The 18,939-nt window shown below is 37.0% G+C and overlaps 1 pseudogene; it reads right to left on the bottom strand.

Annotated features, from left to right (window-relative positions):
• Positions 1-14,177: 14,177 nt before the first annotated feature.
• Positions 14,178-18,699, bottom strand: LOC126608927 (uncharacterized; annotated as a pseudogene).
• Between the last annotated feature and the right edge of the window lie 240 nt (positions 18,700-18,939).

The following is an 18,939-nucleotide window of genomic DNA, read 5'->3' as shown; positions in this document are numbered from 1 at the left end:
GCATAAGAATCAAAATTGTGGTGTCTTTGTACCTGCAAATGTTCCTGGTGCAATTGGGCAAGAGAATTGTTATGGCAGAGTTGTAGTTATGTTCGAGGTTAAATATTGTGGTCATGCTGAGCCAGGAGATAGGGGTCGAGCTGTGATGTTATTTAAGTGCGAATGGGTTAACAGTGAAAGTCCACGAGGAATGAAGACTAATCAATATGGATTTACTATGGTGAACTTCAATCGATTAGGATTTAAAGGGGATCCTTTCATATTAGCATCACAAGCATTACAAGCATTTTACGTTGAGGACACAATTGAAAAAGATTGGCACGTAGTTGTTCGAACGCAACCAAGGGATTTGTTTGACGTATTAGAGGATGGTGATGCAATTGAAGATTATGCGGTACCAAATTTGGATGATCAGATACTTGACCATGAAAATTTCCATACAAGGGTTGGCGTGGAAGAGACTCCTTTTCATGAATCATTACCGTTGCCTACCCAGTTCGCTAGCAATGCCAATGCTGACGAAGACACGACAGATGATGACATGGAATAAATATAGTAACTGTTTTATGTGTTTTAAGTATTAATTAGACAATATTTTTGTTTTCTATTACGTATATGGTTTAAGTTCAATTTTATTCATTAAAATCTTAAAATGTTTTATGAGATAACCAAAAAAAAAAACCTCGATATTTATTTTTTATGGGTTAAGCATTTTTTTTTAAAACTATTTTTCTGTTGCTTTTAGGCGACGGCATGGGTGAGGTAGTGTCGACTAACACCGACGTAAAGTGGACTTGGGAAGACCACTTCCAATTAGTCACTTCGTAAGTCAAGTGGGTTAGAAAGTAGTTGTATGATTTAATGCGGCAGTAAAGTGTGTCAGAGGTAGTGTCGGTTAAAACCGACACTAAATATAACTAAACCGACACAACGGCCACATCATTAAAGCTTGTCAAACAATAGTGTCGGTTTTAAGCGACACCAAATTAACTAAACCGACGCCATGCAAATTTTAAAAAACTATGTCAGAAAGTTGTTGTCTGATTAGATGCAGCAGTAAATGTGTCTACAATGGTGTCGGTTTAAACCGACACTAAGTTTAGTTAAAGCGACGCTGGTGTAATGAGTTTTGTCAGAAGTGTGTGGAGGAAGTAAATGTGTCAGTAATGGTGTCGGTTTAAATCGACACCAAGTTAAGCTAAAGCGACGCTGTCACTGGTTCATTAAATTTTGTCAGAAGTCTGGAATTAATTGTAGCAATAAATGTGTAAGTGATGGTGTTGGTTTAAATCGACACCAATTGTAGCTAAACCGACGCAACGTTTGGTTCATTAAATTTTGTCAGAAAGTAAGTGGGTTTAATTTTATGAATATATGTATCAGTGGTATTGTCGGTTTAAATCGACACTATGAGTCAGTTATTTCAATGCCAACAGGTTTTAAAGCTACGTCAGTGGGTTAATGTCGGTTTTAACCGACGCCAAGTTAGCATCCATATTTAATCCCCTTTTTCCCCACTCATTTCGCCCGCGCTTTCGTTTTTGCACAAAATTTAGTCTGTCCATCTCTCTCCCAATTTCCTCCGTTTTTTCCACTTCTTCTCTCATTTCACTTTTTTGGTTTTTTACTTGCAAATTGTTTTGTTATGGAACATTTTGAAGATGAACATGCTAACGATCCCCATTTCGAAGAGGAAGAAGTTGAAGGTTGTTCATTTTTAATTTGTTATGGTTTGTAGTTACAGTTTTTTTGTTTTGGTCCATGGTTTTTAATTGTTTTTTCTTTGTTTATAAAGAACAACTCAACGGGGACAGGGACCCTCGATTCCCAACTGGAAGGAACAAGTTTATTGTTTTGATGCGTCAGGAAAATGCATAAGTGAAAATTCCAATGCATTTTCAAAACATGTAGCGGCAGAGGTAAGAGATTCTAGACATATGTCGTTGGTGAGTGATTGCCGTCAAATCAAGCAAGATCGCAGAGAAGCTTTTTGGATAAGAATAAAGGTAGAATTATTTTTTTGTTACTAGAAGAGAGTATAATTAGTCAATGTTTGTAGTAATAATTAGTTTGCTTGATTTTTTTTTTATGCGTACAGGAAACTATTATTTTTCAAGAAGAGGATATGGCGAAAATGCCAATGATCTGGCACATGACACTTCATATTGCGGAGCATGCGCGTAAGGAGTATAGAAATAAATTGAAAAAAAAAACATTATACTGATAAACCAGTTGAGGAGTACCGGAAAACTCCTCCTAATGTGGATCCTCAAACATTGGGCTGAATTGGTCTCTTACTGGAACAAAGAAAAGACAAAGGTAAACTTTTTATTATTTATTTTATTAAAGTTTGTAATGTGTTTAATAAATTATTTTTTTCTAGGATATTGCTGCAAAAAATAAGTATAATCGGCGGTTGAAAACGATGAACCATACAACTGGTGCAAAGTCTTTTGCAAGAGTTAGGGCATAACTTGTAAGGGTTGTTCATTTTCAAGTATTGTAGATATTTTTAAATTTAATATATTATTGGTAGAAATTTATTTATAATTTGATGGTTGGTGAAAATTGTTCTTTTTTTGTTTGACTTATAATGATAGAGGAAAAAGCATGGGAAGGAGGCGGATCCTGTTTTATTTTTTCGTCACTGTCATACTCGAAAGGATCGCACTTGGATTGATGAAACATCGAAGCGCCCTGGGGTAATTGATTTTTTCTATGTAGTATATCATTGTTATTAAATTTTTTCTATCTAGTATATTATTGTTATTAAATTTTATTATCTATAGTTGAATTCTTATTTATAAAAAATTTATTGCATGGCAACTAGGGAAGGGAATATTCAAACTATGATTGAGTCTGGGCATGAAGATGGTGATGAGCTTAGGACCCAGGTTTATGTGGAGACGATGGGTCCTGAGCGTCATAATAGAGTACGAGGGTATGGACATGGGGTGACTCCGGATATGGTGTCGTATGCATCTTCCTCAACTTCTTCTAATTCCTCCAGAAGATCATCCCAGAGTTCAATGGCAGTGTTGTTGACCGAGAACAATGAATTAAAAAGGAAGGAAGAAGCTCATTCTAAATGGATGGCAGATCTAGAATTTATGCTTGCAGAAACATGCAGCCAGCAGCAGAAATAGAATCAGCTGTTTAAGTTGATACTGCAAAAAATTCAGCCGATACCACCGTATATAGTCCGGGGACCCAATAATCAAGTCAGGGTCAGCCTCCTTCTCCATATCCATACCCACAAGGAACCTAACAGTCACCCCAAAATCAGCCTCCTAGTGCACCTGTATATCCGTATACAAGCTATAATCATCAACCTCCATATCCAATGTATCCGACACAGCCCATGGCATACATGCAGCAGCAGCCACCCATGCCATACATGCAGCAGCAGCCACCCATGTCATACATGCAGCAGCTGCCATATCAAATGCCTATATATCGACTCGAGATGGCTGCTCATAATGGGATTTTCCCGGATGTTCCAATTGGAAGTTTTTCTAGAATGCTTGCAGGTGGTCCATTAGATGTGAACATGACGAGGTTTATTGGATCACAAGGAGGATCTCAACAAGCATCTCAAGAAGGAACTCGAGAAGCATCTCGAGAAGGAACGGGTTCACATTCGGGCTCTGGTTCTGCTGAGTAGTGTGGTTCATTTTCTTGTCGGCTATGTATGACACTTGTGCTAGCGTTTATAGTTTCTATTTCTGTTTTTTGTATGTTGTATTTGTAATGTCGGATTTGGTGTTTGTTATGACGAATGAGTTTTTCTATGTTATTTGAAATATAAAATATTTGTTATGAGTTTTTGTTAATGGTTGACTAAGACTTGGCCTATAAATGATATATTGGTTGGAATTATTTTCATATAATTTTTTGTAATTGTTATTAATTAAAAAATGATGTGAAGAGTTGAAAAAATATATCAAATATAACAATTACAATCTGACGTGAGGATTTGTGAAAATTTTTATTTTTAATATGTGTAGTGTCGTTTGTAAGCGACGTTAACTTGCGTATTTTATTATTTTAACTGAATTGATGTTGGTTGGAATCGATACCAAGTGTGATATTTTAATTATTTATTTACTACTTAATGTCGGTTTTAACCGACATCATGGCCCTTATCTATGTCGCTTTTAAGCAACGTCAGTGGTAATGTCTCTTTTAAGCGACGCCTTTGTTCCTTTTTATTTTATATTACTTTGCTTCATGGTGTCGGATTAAGGTGCCTAAGCGACGTCAATACCCTTTTTGTGACGGTAGCATTGGTGTCGGTTTCTGTATCCGACATTGCACGATTTAATGTCGGATTTTGTCCAATATTCCGGCAGTAAGGGGTTTTTCCTGTCGTTTTGAATATGACAGTAATATCCCCTTTTGTAGTAGTGGATGAATGCCATTTTTCATGACTTGATCAGTGTCGTTTTGAATATGACAGTAATATCCCCTTTTGTAGTAGTGGATGAATGCCATTTTTCATGACTTGATTAGCCATAGCATGGAAGTATACATTGATGACATCATGGTGAAGTTTAAAATTGAAGAACATCACTTGGTAGACCTCAAACAAGCCTTAACAAGAATGAGGATCCATAAGCTGAAAATGAACCCTAAGAAATGTTCTTTTAGGGTAAGGTCGAGCAACTTTTTGGGATTTCTTGTTCATCAAAGAGGGGTGGAAGTCAACAAAAATAAAGCTTGGGCAATAATGGAATCACCTCCTCCTACCAATAAAGTGCAACTGCAAAGGCTGCTGGGGAAGATCAACTTCTTAAGGAGATTCATTACTAACTTGGCGGGCAAGATTTCACAACTAACTCCTTTGTTGAGATCAAAAGACAAGGAAGAATTTGAGTAGGGCCCATCACACCAAGAAGCTTTTGACAGCATAAAGGCTTACTTGACCTCTCCACTAGTACTCATGCCACCTCAAAGAGGGAAGCCTTTAACTATATTTCTACCTTTGGAAAGTCAATGGGAAGCTTGCTGGCCCAAAACAATGAAGGTGGGAAGGAACAAGCAATTTACTACCTCAGTAAAATCCTTATTGAGGTAGAGTCAAGATACACACCAATAGAGAGGTTATGTTTAGCTCTATACTTCACTGCCTGCAAGCTAAGGCATTACATGTTGCCTTGCCACATCCACATTATTGCCAAGACTGATGTGATCAAGTACATGTTGTTAAAACCAATGCTAACTAGGAGAATTGGAAAGTGGATTCTAGCACTATCAGAGTTCAGCTTTCAATATGTGCCTCAAAGAGCGATCAAGGGACAAGCAATTGTAGACTTCTTGGTTGAGCACCAAGAGTCTCAAGAGGAGATTAACAACATCCCAGGAACTCTAGAAGTGGCCAATGTGTGGATCTCACCAAGCAAAGCCTTCTCGAGCAGAGAAGAATGGATCCAAAAAGAGATAAAAAGAATAACTAGCCTCTATATCACTCCTAGGAGACTGTATTTTGATGGTTCTTGCACTCAAAATACTGCTGGAGTTGGGATTGTCATCATTGATCCCAGAGGTACTTACCATTGTTATTCATTCCTCCTAGATTATCAAGAGACTACCAACAATCGAGCAGAGTATGAGGCATTGATAATTGGCCTGGAAATCTTAATAGAGTTGGGGGCAACTGAAGTTGAGGTGTTTAGTGATTCAGAATTCGTGATCAATCAGTTAAATGGAGAATACAAATGCAGACACATCACCATGGCAGATTACTACTTGGCATCTACACAACTATTGAGCTATTGGGGCACTGGAATATCAATCAGCCATATCCTTAGATAGTCAAACTCAATTGCCAATAAGATGGCACAATTGGTTTCTGGAGCACAGATCCAAGAAAGGAAGTTTAAAGGGGATATAGAAGTTCATAAAAGAAATCTCCCTTCTATCTTTGAAAAGGGATTCAGACTAGATGTGATGACTGAAGAAATGGAGATAAAGGATTGGAGGATGCCTATTGTTCAGTATTTGAAAGATCCATCTTTCCCCACAAGTAACAAAAATAGATGACAAGCAACTAAACATGTCATGTGGTTAACGATATGTTAAGAAAGACTCCAAATGGACTTATGCTGAAGTGTTTGGGCCAGGAAGAATCGATTAGGGTAATGGCCAAAGTACATGAAGGAATCTATAGGGCACATCAAGCTGGAACTAAGATGAGATGGTTGCTTAGAAGATATGGCTATTTCTGGCCCGAGATGGAGAAAGACTGCAAAGCTTATGCCCAAGGGTGTGAAAAATGTAAAAGATATGGACCTCTCCAACATGTGCCCTTAATACCCTTGAACCCCATGGTCAAGCCTTGGCCCTTTAGAGGGTGGGCAATGGACTTTATCGGGCAAATTTATCTAGCTTCTAGCAAAGGACATACATTCATAATCATGGCAACATATTACTTCACCAAGTGGGTAGAAGCTTCAGTGGTAAAAACTATCCCCTCAAATGCAGTCAAGCAGTTCATTGAAACTAATATCCTACACAGATTTAGGATGCCCGAGACAATTGTTACAGATCATGGGCCATCTTTTATTTCGAATGAAGTAGAAGAATTTGCAAGTAAGTTCAAGATAAAGATAATCCAATCTAGTCTTTACCACACCCATTCAAATGGTCAAACAGAAGCCAACAACAAGATCTTGGTGAACATTATTAAAATAATGGTGACAGATAATCCAGAGAAGTGGCATGAGAAGATATGTGATACTTTGTGGGCTTACAGAACCTCCAAGAAGACAGCAACTAGAACTACTCATTATGATATAACCTTTGGGCAAGAAGTTGTGCTCCTCATGGAGATAAATATGAGTTCTGTTAGGATTCAAAACTAATTTGGGTTGCACAGTGAAGAATATATCCAGGTTATGTGTCAAGGAGTTGAAGATCTAGATGTAGCCCGAATTGAAGCTCTAGATAAAATTTAAGAGGGGAAGAGAGCTATGGTACCTTTGGGAGCTCAAAAACCTTTAAGGATGGGGAATTAGTATGGGAAGCAGTGCTACCTTTGGGAGCTCAAATCAAAGGCTTTGGGAAGTGGAGTCTGACTTAGGAGGGTGCTTTCACTATCAACCAAGTACTAGACAAGGGAGGATATTACTTGGCAGATGTGGAAGGAACCTTATAGAGGCATCCAATTAATGCTAAGTTTTTTAAGAAATATCACCTAACCTTGTGGGATGTTAGGGATTGTTACATTGAAGAAGTTTAGACATTATAAGAGATCCAAAAGTCAGCTTATATGCTCGTCATAGTTAAATTTCAAGGAGGAAATGCAAGCTAAAGTGGATTAAAGAAGTCATTTTCATTTCATTGAATGTTGAAATTACATAAGAATCAGCTCAATAGTTTTACATCCTTGGTGATGGCAGTTATCCTAGAGTGGTATGTCTGCATGATAGTGACAATTCTGCCTGGCTCCTCTAAAGCAATGTTACTATTAGCTAACTATGCTTCAGCATATTCAACTTCAACATTTACTTTCTTGACCTCTTCAATCTTCTGGTGAGGCTGGTTGGTTATGGTTGCTTGTTCAGCCTTAAGTACAAACAGTTGCTCCTCCAACCTCTCAATTTCAAAAGACACCTCTGTAATCCTTACCTCCATAGCAGAGCCTTCTTCCATAAGTCCTACCAAAGTCTTTGACATTGATCCTAAAACCAACAAGGTCATGGTAGTTAATCCTGAAGCATACACCTATAATGATGAAGTGATCAAGAAAATAGAAGCTATAGGGAAGTCTGGGCTTATGAATATCAATGCAAGGGAAGATAGCTGTATCTTCACAAGTGGAATTTACCGATGCGATTAAAGTTGTTCGGCTACTCCTCAATGCTATAGAAGTCCTGAAACAGAAGCTGGACGCAATGCGCCTTTCTGAAGATATTGTAGAAGCCAATGACTAGTCATGGGTAACATCTACGACCCTGCCCGAGGGCCTTAGCCCGAAGACCTGCGCCATGTCCAGGATGGTTAGGGACATGGGGTCTATCCTGAAGCCAAAAATGTTGGTACCCGAGTTCCAAAAGAGAATAGCTGTAGTGAGGGGAAGGTTGAAAAGTTCAGTATGCAGACCTGCCCGAATGCGATAAAGGTCGTTGAGTAAGCGACACATGGTAGTGATTCCCTCACCAGTCTCGCAGGGAGATTGAGTTCGAGCAACTTTGGGTGCCATTGGATGATTTTGAAAAGAAGATGGGAAGAAAATTGGAATTAGGGGGCAAGAACTGAAGAACGAGGGAAGTTTTTGGAAAATGTGAAGGTTCTGAGAATTCTGGGAAGTTCTGGGAATTCGAAGGTTTGAAGTTGCTAAGGTATTTAGCCAAAAGGTCTAAGTGAGAATTATATAGTACGCAGTTAATTAACGATGGAATTCGTGGGTTAGTGCAAAGGTTTAGTTCTCAATGGATGTTTTAAATGGTGCAAGTCCCGAGTACAGGCGTGTGACGGCTATTTAATCACTATTAGTGTCTTGGGTTACAGACTCAATAATCATTAAAGAGGGCATTGTTTGGGTTAATATTTGAACATTTGACCTAGATGAAGGAAAGCCCAAGGGTGCCAAATTAAACGGGACTTGCCTGAAGCCTAGTATCAAGCCCAAAGGCAAATTGAATCCTTCTCAACCAAAATGCAAGCCACGTGTTTACCATTGAAGTGACAAGTGATGAAGACTAACCTACTACCAACTAAAGAACACTTTCTAGTGGTATTCCAAGTAAAAAGCTGATGACTCACTACCCTCCAAGTGTTTTCGGGCAAGAACAAAGATACAGCAATTGGGCTAATCTGCCTATAAATGAGGAAGAGACCCAAGAGACAAGGATACTCAACCAATCAAATAAACAAACATACAAACTTTGCTCTCAAACCAGATTTGCATCCAAAAGCTGAAATCAACCCAGATTCATTCCTTTTTAGCGACAAGCTATCTCTTTTCCAGTTTAAAGCTCTGCTATCTCCCTCAGTGGCGTAGTATCAATTCCCTTGTGTAAACTTGTTTACCACCCATCCCCTTTTAGCATATAAACCCCTATTAATTCAAAGAGAAGTGATTGCAAGAGGTTCAACATTGACAGACAAGGTGAAATCTTGCCCGATGCTCTTTGTTTGTTTTCTAAATTTGTAGATCTATTACTTAACGCATTCTCCAGTATGTATTTAAGTTATTTCCACCTATTTTCCTACTTTAAGAGTCTCATTTGTATCCGAATCCGGCTAGTTTAATGGATATGTTATCATTAAAAGCAATCTAGGACCAAACAAATGACTTAAAGGGATCTGGACTCCCTTCATTTGAACATACAAGACTATGAACTAAAAGTCCTTGTTTACAAGGCAAGAAAAAGAACTTAATGTAAACTTAACCCATTTGAGACAATCCCTTGATAACAAGAAGTCCGAGTAACTTGGGGCGCAAGTAATCGATTAAAACACTCTTGTTTCTACATCTACTATACTGAGATAGCAATGGCACGCCTAGCACTCAGTTAGTTTTGATTGCGAGTCTCAAGGCCTACACCTAAGGCCCCCCGAAGGCACCTTTCAGAACTAACTTTGTCTTCTTCTTGTAGCACATCAACATGCAAGAGCCCGACTATACATCTAAAGTGTCAATCCCTTGGGGAGCTGTGCCAAGGTCCAAGGATCCTTCTCCAGAGAAATATTTGCCCAAACAGCTGGAGGTCTACTAGTTGAAGCAAGAGGCTATATCTGTCATTTTAGTTGAAGCAAAAGAGCATTGTTGTGGGTTTTCTTTCTCCACTATGCTTGCTTAGGGACTCTTCCGTCACCCGCAATTAGTAATGAATCATATTCGGATTGGAGCAGCCTGACTTTATATTTATATTTATTTATAATCAGATTATCAAATGTGGACTACGCACAACAAAATTTGCTGACATCGCAATTTAATAATTAAATTCAATGAAGAAAAGAAATCGAGTTATAATTCAGAGACCATTGTTATAATTAACGTCTGTACGGTGAATACAGGACCAGCATTCAAAGAGGGTAAATTCCAACAATTACCCTGACTATCAATACAGCAGCTATACCATTTAACCCTATAAGTACCCACTGTAGGCCTGGCAATTCCTGACACGACCCGATAACCCGACACGACACGACACGAAATTAACAGGTGTTCGGGTCGACACGATAACGAAACGGGTCGTTATCGGGTAACCCGATAAGCACCTGTTAAGATAACGGGTTTATTCGGGTATACACGTGGGTAACACGATACACGATAAGCAGAATATTAATTTAATAATTTATAACCCTAAAAAAATACTATAATAATTATATATATATATTAATTTAACAATTTTATATCCCTAAAAACTATAATAATTATATATATATATTAAATTAACTATAATAATTATACCCAAAATATTAACTATAATAATTATATATATATATTAAATTTTATACCCCTAAAAACTATAATAATTATACATACAAAATAAATAGATTTAAATCTACTTAATAAATAAATACATATATACACACACACACACCATTGAACTTCATGGGATACGAATTATACGAAACTAATTTCAACGATCCAACCGTCAAACATGTTTGTATATACTTCGAGATCGCATACATTAAAAATTGCAAAAAACAAACATTCAGAGATCAAGTAACGGGACAAAACTTTTCGACGGTTATAAACGAAAAATCACGATTTAACGGTCATTTTAACTCCGATTTTGATGATTTTTTACAACCACACTCCTTGACCCTATATGAATACAATGATGGAATTCGATCTTCAATTTAAAATATTTACACTAGTGGATACCACAAAATCTTATGTTATACTTAATAAAAGTATGAATAAACTCTTAAGTATTAGTGAATCTATTGTTTTGATGGGATACTCATTCTACAAAACTAGTTTCAATGATCCAACCGTCAAACATGTTTGTATATACTTCGAGATCGCATACGCCAAAAATTGCAAAAAACAAACATTCAGAGATCAAGTAACGGGACAAAAGTTTTCGACGGTTATAAACGAAAAATCACGATTTAACGGTTATTTTAACTCCGATTTTGATGATTTTTGACAACTACACTCCTTGACCCTATATGAATACAAGTAATGAATTCGATCTTCAATTTAAAATATTTACACTAGTGGATACCACAAAATCTTATGTTATACTTAATAAAAGTATGAATAAACTATTAAGTATTAGTGAATCTATTGTTTTGATGGGATACTCATTCTATGAAACTAGTTTCAAAGATCCAACCGTCAAACATGTTTGTATATACTTCGAGATCGCATACGTCAAAAATTACAAAAAACAAACATTCAGAGATCAGTTAACGGGACAAAACTTTTCGACGGTTATAAAAAGAAAAATCACGATTTAACGGTCATTTTAACTCCGATTTTGATGATTTTTTGCAGCTACACTCCTTGACCTTATATGAATACAATGATTGAATTCGATCTTCAATTTAAAATATTTACACTAGTGGATACCACAAAATCTTATATTATACTTAATAAAAGTATGAATAAACTGTTAAGTATTAGTGAATCTATTGTTTTGATGGGATACTCATTCTACGAAACTAGTTTCAATGATCCAACGGTCAAACATGTTTATATATACTTCGAGATCGCATACGCCAAAAATTGCAAAAAACAAACATTCAGAGATCAAGTAACGGGACAAAACATTTCGACGGTTATAAACGAAAAATCACGATTTAACGGTCATTTTAACTCCGATTTTGATGATTTTTTACAAATACACTCCTTGACCCTATATGAATACAATGATTGAATTCGATCTTCAATTTAAAATATTTACACTAGTGGATACCACAAAATCTTATGTTATACTTAATAAAAGTATGAATAAACTCTTAAGTATTAGTGAATCTATTGTTTTGATGGGATACTCATTCTACGAAACTAATTTCAATGATCCAACCGTCAAACATGTTTGTATATATTTCGAGATCGCATACGCCAAAAATTTCAAAAAACAAACATTCAGAGACCAAGTAACGGGACAAAACTTTTCGACGGTTATAAAAAGAAAAATCACGATTTAACTGTCATTTTAACTCTAATTTTGATGATTTTTTGCAGCTACACTCCTTGACCTTATATGAATACAATGATTAAATTCGATCTTCAATTTAAAATATTTACACTAGTGGATACCACAAAATCTTATATTATACTTAATAAAAGTATGAATAAACTATTAAGTATTAGTGAATATATTGTTTTGATGAGATACTCTTTCTGCGAAACTAGTTTCAAAGATCCAACCGTCAAACATGTTTGTATATACTTCGAGATCGCATACGTCAAAAATTACAAAAAACAAACATTCAGAGATCACGTAACGGGACAAAAGTTTTCGACGGTTATAAACGAAAAATCACGATTTAAAGGTCATTTTAACTCCGATTTTGATGATTTTTTACAACCACACTCCTTGATCATATATGAATACAACGATTGAATTCGATCTTCAATTTAAAATATTTACACTAGTGGATACCACAAAATCTTATGTTATACTTAATAAAAGTATGAATAAACTATTAAGTATTAGTGAATATATTGTTTTGATGGGATACTCATTCTGCGAAACTAGTTTCAAAGATCCAACCGTCAAACATGTTTGTATATACTTCGAGATCGCATACGTCAAAAATTACAAAAAACAAACATTCATAGATCAAGTAACGGGACAAAAGTTTTTTACGGTTATAAACGAAAAATCACGATTTAACGGTCATTTTAACTCCGATTTTGATGATTTTTTACAACCACACTCCTTGATCATATATAAATACAACGATTGAATTCGATCTTCAATTTAAAATATTTACACTAGTGGATACCACAAAATCTTATATTATACTTAATAAAAGTATGAATAAACAATTAAGTATTAGTGAATCTATTGTTTTAATGAGATACTCATTCTATGAAACTAGTTTCAATGATCCAACCGTCAAACATGTTTATATATACTTCGAGATCGCATACGCCAAAAAGTGAAAAAAAAAAAACATTCAGAGATCAAGTAACGGGACAAAAGTTTTCGACGGTTATAAACGAAAAATCACGATTTAACGGTCATTTTAACTCCGATTTTGATGATTTTTGGAGATTTTTTACAACTACACTCCTTGACCCTATATGAATACAATGATTGAATTCGATCTTCAATTTAAAATATTTACACTAGTGGATACCACAAAATCTTATGTTATACTTAATAAAAGTATGAATAAACTCTTAAGTATTAGTGAATCTATTGTTTTGATGGGATACTCATTCTACGAAACTAGTTTCAATGATCCAACCGTCAAACATGTTTGTATATATTTCGAGATCGCATACGCCAAAAATTGCAAAAAACAAACATTTAGAGAGCAAGTAACGGGACAAAATTTTTCGACAGTTATAAACGAAAAATCACGATTTAACGGTTAATTTAACTCCGATTTTGATGATTTTTTACAACTACACTCCTTGACCTTATATGAATACAATGATTGAATTCGATCTTCAATTTAAAATATTTACACTAGTGGATACTACAAAATCTTATGTTTATACTTAATAAAAGTATGGTATAGTACTATTGTTTTATTTTTTTTCATAATTATTTTGGTAAACTTCTCATAATTTGAATGATTTTTAATGTTTGGTTTTTCTATGCTTAGTTTATGCAGAAGAGAGTTATGACGTGGAAAACCTTACTGAAAACATCATCAACATAACTCTTGAAGGCAATAGATCAAACCAAAGTTCCAATGCAATTTCATGATGATCGATGTAAATCGAGGATTTTGTAAATTGAGGTTTAAACTTTTGAGAAAGATTTCACAACCTTGAAAACAAAAACTGTTTCATTTTGCATATCCTTGCACATTTAAAATTTGTAATACATTAGTAGTGTATGTATTATTTTTTTATTAGGCTCTTATTTTCGAGTGTAGATGTAGTACTTAAACGACAAATGTATTTTAATGTTTTGAAGTAATATTTATGTGGCAATGTGTGGTATGTGCAAATTTAAGAAAAAATATATATTTTTCTTAACGGGTCATAACGGGTCATGACGGATCGGGTCACTTTACCCGTTGGGTAAAGTGACACGACCTGTTAAGGACCCGTTAAGATAACGGGTGTGACACGACACGACCCGTTAAGATAACAGGTGTTACACGAAAACGACACGAACACGACTGACACGACCCGTTTGCCAGGCCTAACCCACTGGAAAAGCAGAAACATCAAGCAAGCAACTTGAAAACCCTTGCCCTCCTTCGTTCAGTTCAAAACGTGCGAACGAACTCACAAACTCGCCATCATTTTTACCCCTTTGACGCTTATTACTCTTTTTTGTACTGCACTCTGTTACATACTGTAACAGCTTCTCGTTCATTTCTACAATGTCATCAGCTTCCCAAGCCTGTTTTTGTTCCTTGTTTTCTCCACTTTCTCTTGGCTCCTGAAAGGATGCTCCACTGTAGACCATGCAGTACAAATTTTTCAACCGGACTCGGATGTCTGGGGGCATATTTCTTAACTGAAGGCACAAATTTAATGATAAGTTGAAGCCTGAGGATACATATATTCCATCTGGGTTTCTCATTTCACTGACAGCGAAGAGTTCTGACCCCAGGCAAGGCCTGAAATTTATGTCAATGGAAAAAATTAGAATGGTGGTGAAAACAGAAAAGCAAAACTTTTATATAACTAACAATATGATGTTAGGGCTTGCTCAACATCTTAGACTTAAAACATCATATCAAAGCGATTAACCAATCCAAGACTAAAACCCTAAAGTAAAAAGCTCTAAATGGTGAATTTAATCCTAAATAATCAACCATGTCAATATACGATATGGAAGCTTTAAAGGATTGAGTAAAAGTAAGATTTTCTCGATGCATCTATTCTTAGAACAAAATGGAGAAATCAACAAAACAGAAAGATTGTTTGAGTTAGATGCATATCATACCTAAATTTAAAGTACTTGGGAGTCTGGAAGGGAATTTGCATCCATTTCATTAGGATGCTATACAGAAGTTGTAAGCCATCCTTGGTTGCTTGGGAGAGACCTTCCACGTTGTGCACTCCGTTTGCCTTACTTTTCAAGCCAAAAATCCCCAAAACCACAGAACTACAAACACTGAGAATATCTTTCACTACAGAACCAACCTTACAAGCTTGGATTCTGGACTGCAAGTGAAAACAATCAATGGGCTTGCCACCCGGATTCAAAAGCAGACAAAGATTTGCACTGATTTCATGGTTACTGGCCCCCAAACGCCCAATTAGATTTTGTATCAACGTTGAGTCTAAGTTGTTCTCTGTTGTTCCCAGACCGAAAATAGAAACAGATTCGATTAGGCTTGGAATGTAAAGAGAAAAACCAGTACAAAAGGCCAACAGTGAACAAGATAGTGCGAGTTCCGAAATGATTCCTGAACTTTTTCTGTCCATGTCAATGAAAGATTTTGTTACTAGATCAAATTCTTGTGATAGCCTCTTCAACTGCACAGATATTTGAGTACACTTCTTCAAGGATACAGGGTATCCAACCTGTTCATTATTGGTAAAGCTGTGCTGGTCAAATTGAATGTTTTCAAGAACTTTAACTATATCCACCACAGCTCCTAGCACCTTTGCTCTTAAAGACAAAAACCACCTTTGGAAATAAAAAGTTTGGTCCATTTTGAAATCACCTTTTAATGTTACCAAAGAAGAACAAAGACCATCGTAAGCCGCTTTTAGCTCCCTACTGTTAATATGCTCCCTGATATTACTAGCTGAATCTTGGCTGATTTCACCTGAATCATTACTAAAATGTATAAGATCGAATTTATGCGTCTCTAAACCTTGTTTTGCCAACAGCAGAGACTTGAGTTTCCTCTCAGAATCAGAAAATTGAACTAATGATCTCATCCAGCAGCAGCAGGAAATAGAATGAACCTTTGGTACTAACTGCTCGAATGTGAAAGTGGCAGTGAGCCAGGCTCCCTGACATGCTGCATAAATCCCGACTCTGTAAGCAGGCCACTTGTTGTTTTCTGTCAGCATCCTGTTCGCACATTCAATTGTACGAATTTCATGCTCCATTAAGTGAGATACACTCGAGTTCTTATCAAGATTGCAACTTCCCTCACTCCCATGCGCCAAGTTAACCCAAATGATGCGACAATGTAACAACAAAGAGTAGAGCGTGTATGTATAACATCCAAACAAGTTGCTCTGACTTACAAGTTCGACCAGAAGCTTCACTTTGTCAAATACTTCAGTGGAGATGGCGCCAGCTTCAATGAGATTTTCAAGAAAGGCCACCAAAAATCTGTACACAATAAATAAAAGCTTTGATCTGATAGTTCTGCTTTTTTCTCCTTTCAAGTCTACATTATCACGAATAGATGCATCTGCTTCTGATGTAACGACTAGATTGTCATGCATATATGAGAGAGACTTGACCAAAACATATATTTGATCCAGCACTAAGACATGCAGATCCGGATATTCTCGAATTAGACAGAAAAGAAGATTGAGCAGGCAATTAATTTGTTGAAACACTGGAGACTCAGTCCGACAAAGATCCAAAACTGGCTTAACCATCAAGGTGATTCGATCAATGATAAGCGAGATCACACGAGATGGCAGAAGACAGGAACAAGGTGCAAGAGACCCCATCTCTGTACTTCCTTTTAGTTTCGTTGGCACATCTACCAAAACAGAAATAGCTAACAGGCCCTCAGACGTGATTGGAGATGAAGTTGCATTCTCAGCAACGGTTAACACCTTAGAAGATTCAAATACATCGAAGGGTAGACCTGCTAGCTTACATGAAATAATCTGCAGAATGCGTACGTGAGTCAATATAAATTGCAAAAACATTAATAAAAAGTTAATCTGTAGGACTGAGAAACAACCTTACGTAATGTCTGCAGTACATCACATAGTATGAGTGACGGAACTTGAGGTTTATCTAGTATGTTAAATAGTGCTCTCACAAGATATGCATTTACAGGAAAATGACACATTCCTTGACTGTATATATAATGCAGGCTTCTTACTGCCGTTGCACGCAGCTGAAGAGGTTTTTCTTGGCTAAGAAACAAGAGAAGCAAATCCATCTGCATTCAGATGCCAATAAGTATTACGGATCAAGAAATCTGAAACCATATGCTACCAAAAACAATTACCTGCTGAGATATAAGAATGGTTGACCTGGAAGCCAGTTTGGAGAGAGAAACCAGCATTGCAACCTGGCAACCCTCATCCGCGGACTCTAACAGAAGCTTTAGGCATGTCTGGAATAAAGCAGTGTTAGGCGAATCTTTTTCATAAGCAAATACCTAAAACTCTAAAAGAACAATTTCCAATTAAATTCAGGCCAAAAATAACATAGCAAAAGAACCTTGTAAGCATTATTCGCAAGGGGATGTGAGCACCGAAGTTTGGCAAATACTCGTGCTCCAGCCAACCTTATAGCAGGTGACGTTTCTGGTGAAGTCATCATATGAGGCAGCATCTCCAAGACAACACATGCAAAGTCCTCTGATAACTCGGCAAAACATCCTGCTGCAAACAGCGATGCTTTTACCTCCATAACGTGAGAAGAAACCAAACTAGAAAGCACCAAGTAGCGTATGCTCGAACTCTCTTTAGCAAAATGTGCCCAACAACCAAACAGACCCAAAGCCAATGCCCTATCCTCAACATCCCCACTGTCAAACACAAGCTTAACTATCCTCAGCAGTTCTGCGTTCACATGAACCCGAGTTTTGGACAAAACTCCATTATACTCTTTCCGCTTGTTCCTCTTCCGGTACTAAAACAGAAAGGCCCTGACAATAGAGAGCCTTATATTCTTGTCTCCACAATGGAAGGCATTGGCAAGGCGAAGAATGATGGTGTTGGAGAAGAGCTTTTCCTCACCAGGAATTAGGTCGAACAGGTGGTGGACAGCAGGAGAAGCATCTGGCTCCGTGCTTAACTGTTGGAGCCTTGCACCGACTTCCGAAATGGTTTCGAGAGAGAGACCTGGTTTCTTGGAGCGCAGGGCTTTCTCTAGCTCGATGCTCCATTGCATCACACATGCTGCCGAGTTCCTTTCCATTTCAGCTAACAAAAACAAGTCATAACAAACTCATAATGTATCACACATTTAATACTCTTCTCCTCAATTTCGTCGAAAAGTAACAAACTTTATCTACTTTCAAGCCTTGGAACTACTGAAAAATATAGTCTTTCTCTAATCTAATCAATTTTCCACCCAAAACAAAAACCCATGTTAAACACACAAACTGCTAAACAATTAAATTAAAGAAATTCCAAATGTAAAGGAAGAAGGGAAGGAGCATGGAGATTGGAGAGAGCTGCTTACCATCAAACAAACTATGTGGCTCCAGCCTCTGTGAATTTGAATTCAAAAACTAGTTTGCACAGAACAGAAGGAAAAAGAGGATTGGGTGAGCGACTGCTGTTGGTCGGGGAAGGGTTGAAAATTAGGGGTTCCGATGGAGGAGAGGAGGGGATTCTGGGACAGTGGGACTCGGGGCGGGAAGAGAGGAAAAGGGTAGAGGCCCTCGCCTTTGATATTTCATTTTTCATTGATTCGCGCAGTTGCGTATTCACAAGGAAAGGGATGCTCTCCGCATAAATTCTAATATCCCCACGTATTACTCATTCATTATCGTATACTGTACAGTTAATTTTCATCGGATACTATTTGTGTTTAATTTTAAATAAAAAAATCATATGATTTTTTACCGTACGATACACGATGAATAACTAAAATGTAAGGATCCTAAGATGGGATCCAATTCCCACCCGAAAAATGATGCTCTCTGGATCCATTTTGTGGGAAGCCATTCATC

The sequence above is a fragment of the Malus sylvestris genome, chromosome 16 (genome assembly GCF_916048215.2).
Source record: "Malus sylvestris chromosome 16, drMalSylv7.2, whole genome shotgun sequence".
NCBI classification, from domain to species: Eukaryota; Viridiplantae; Streptophyta; class Magnoliopsida; order Rosales; family Rosaceae; genus Malus; species Malus sylvestris.
This window is presented reverse-complemented; position numbering and strand designations above follow the sequence as displayed.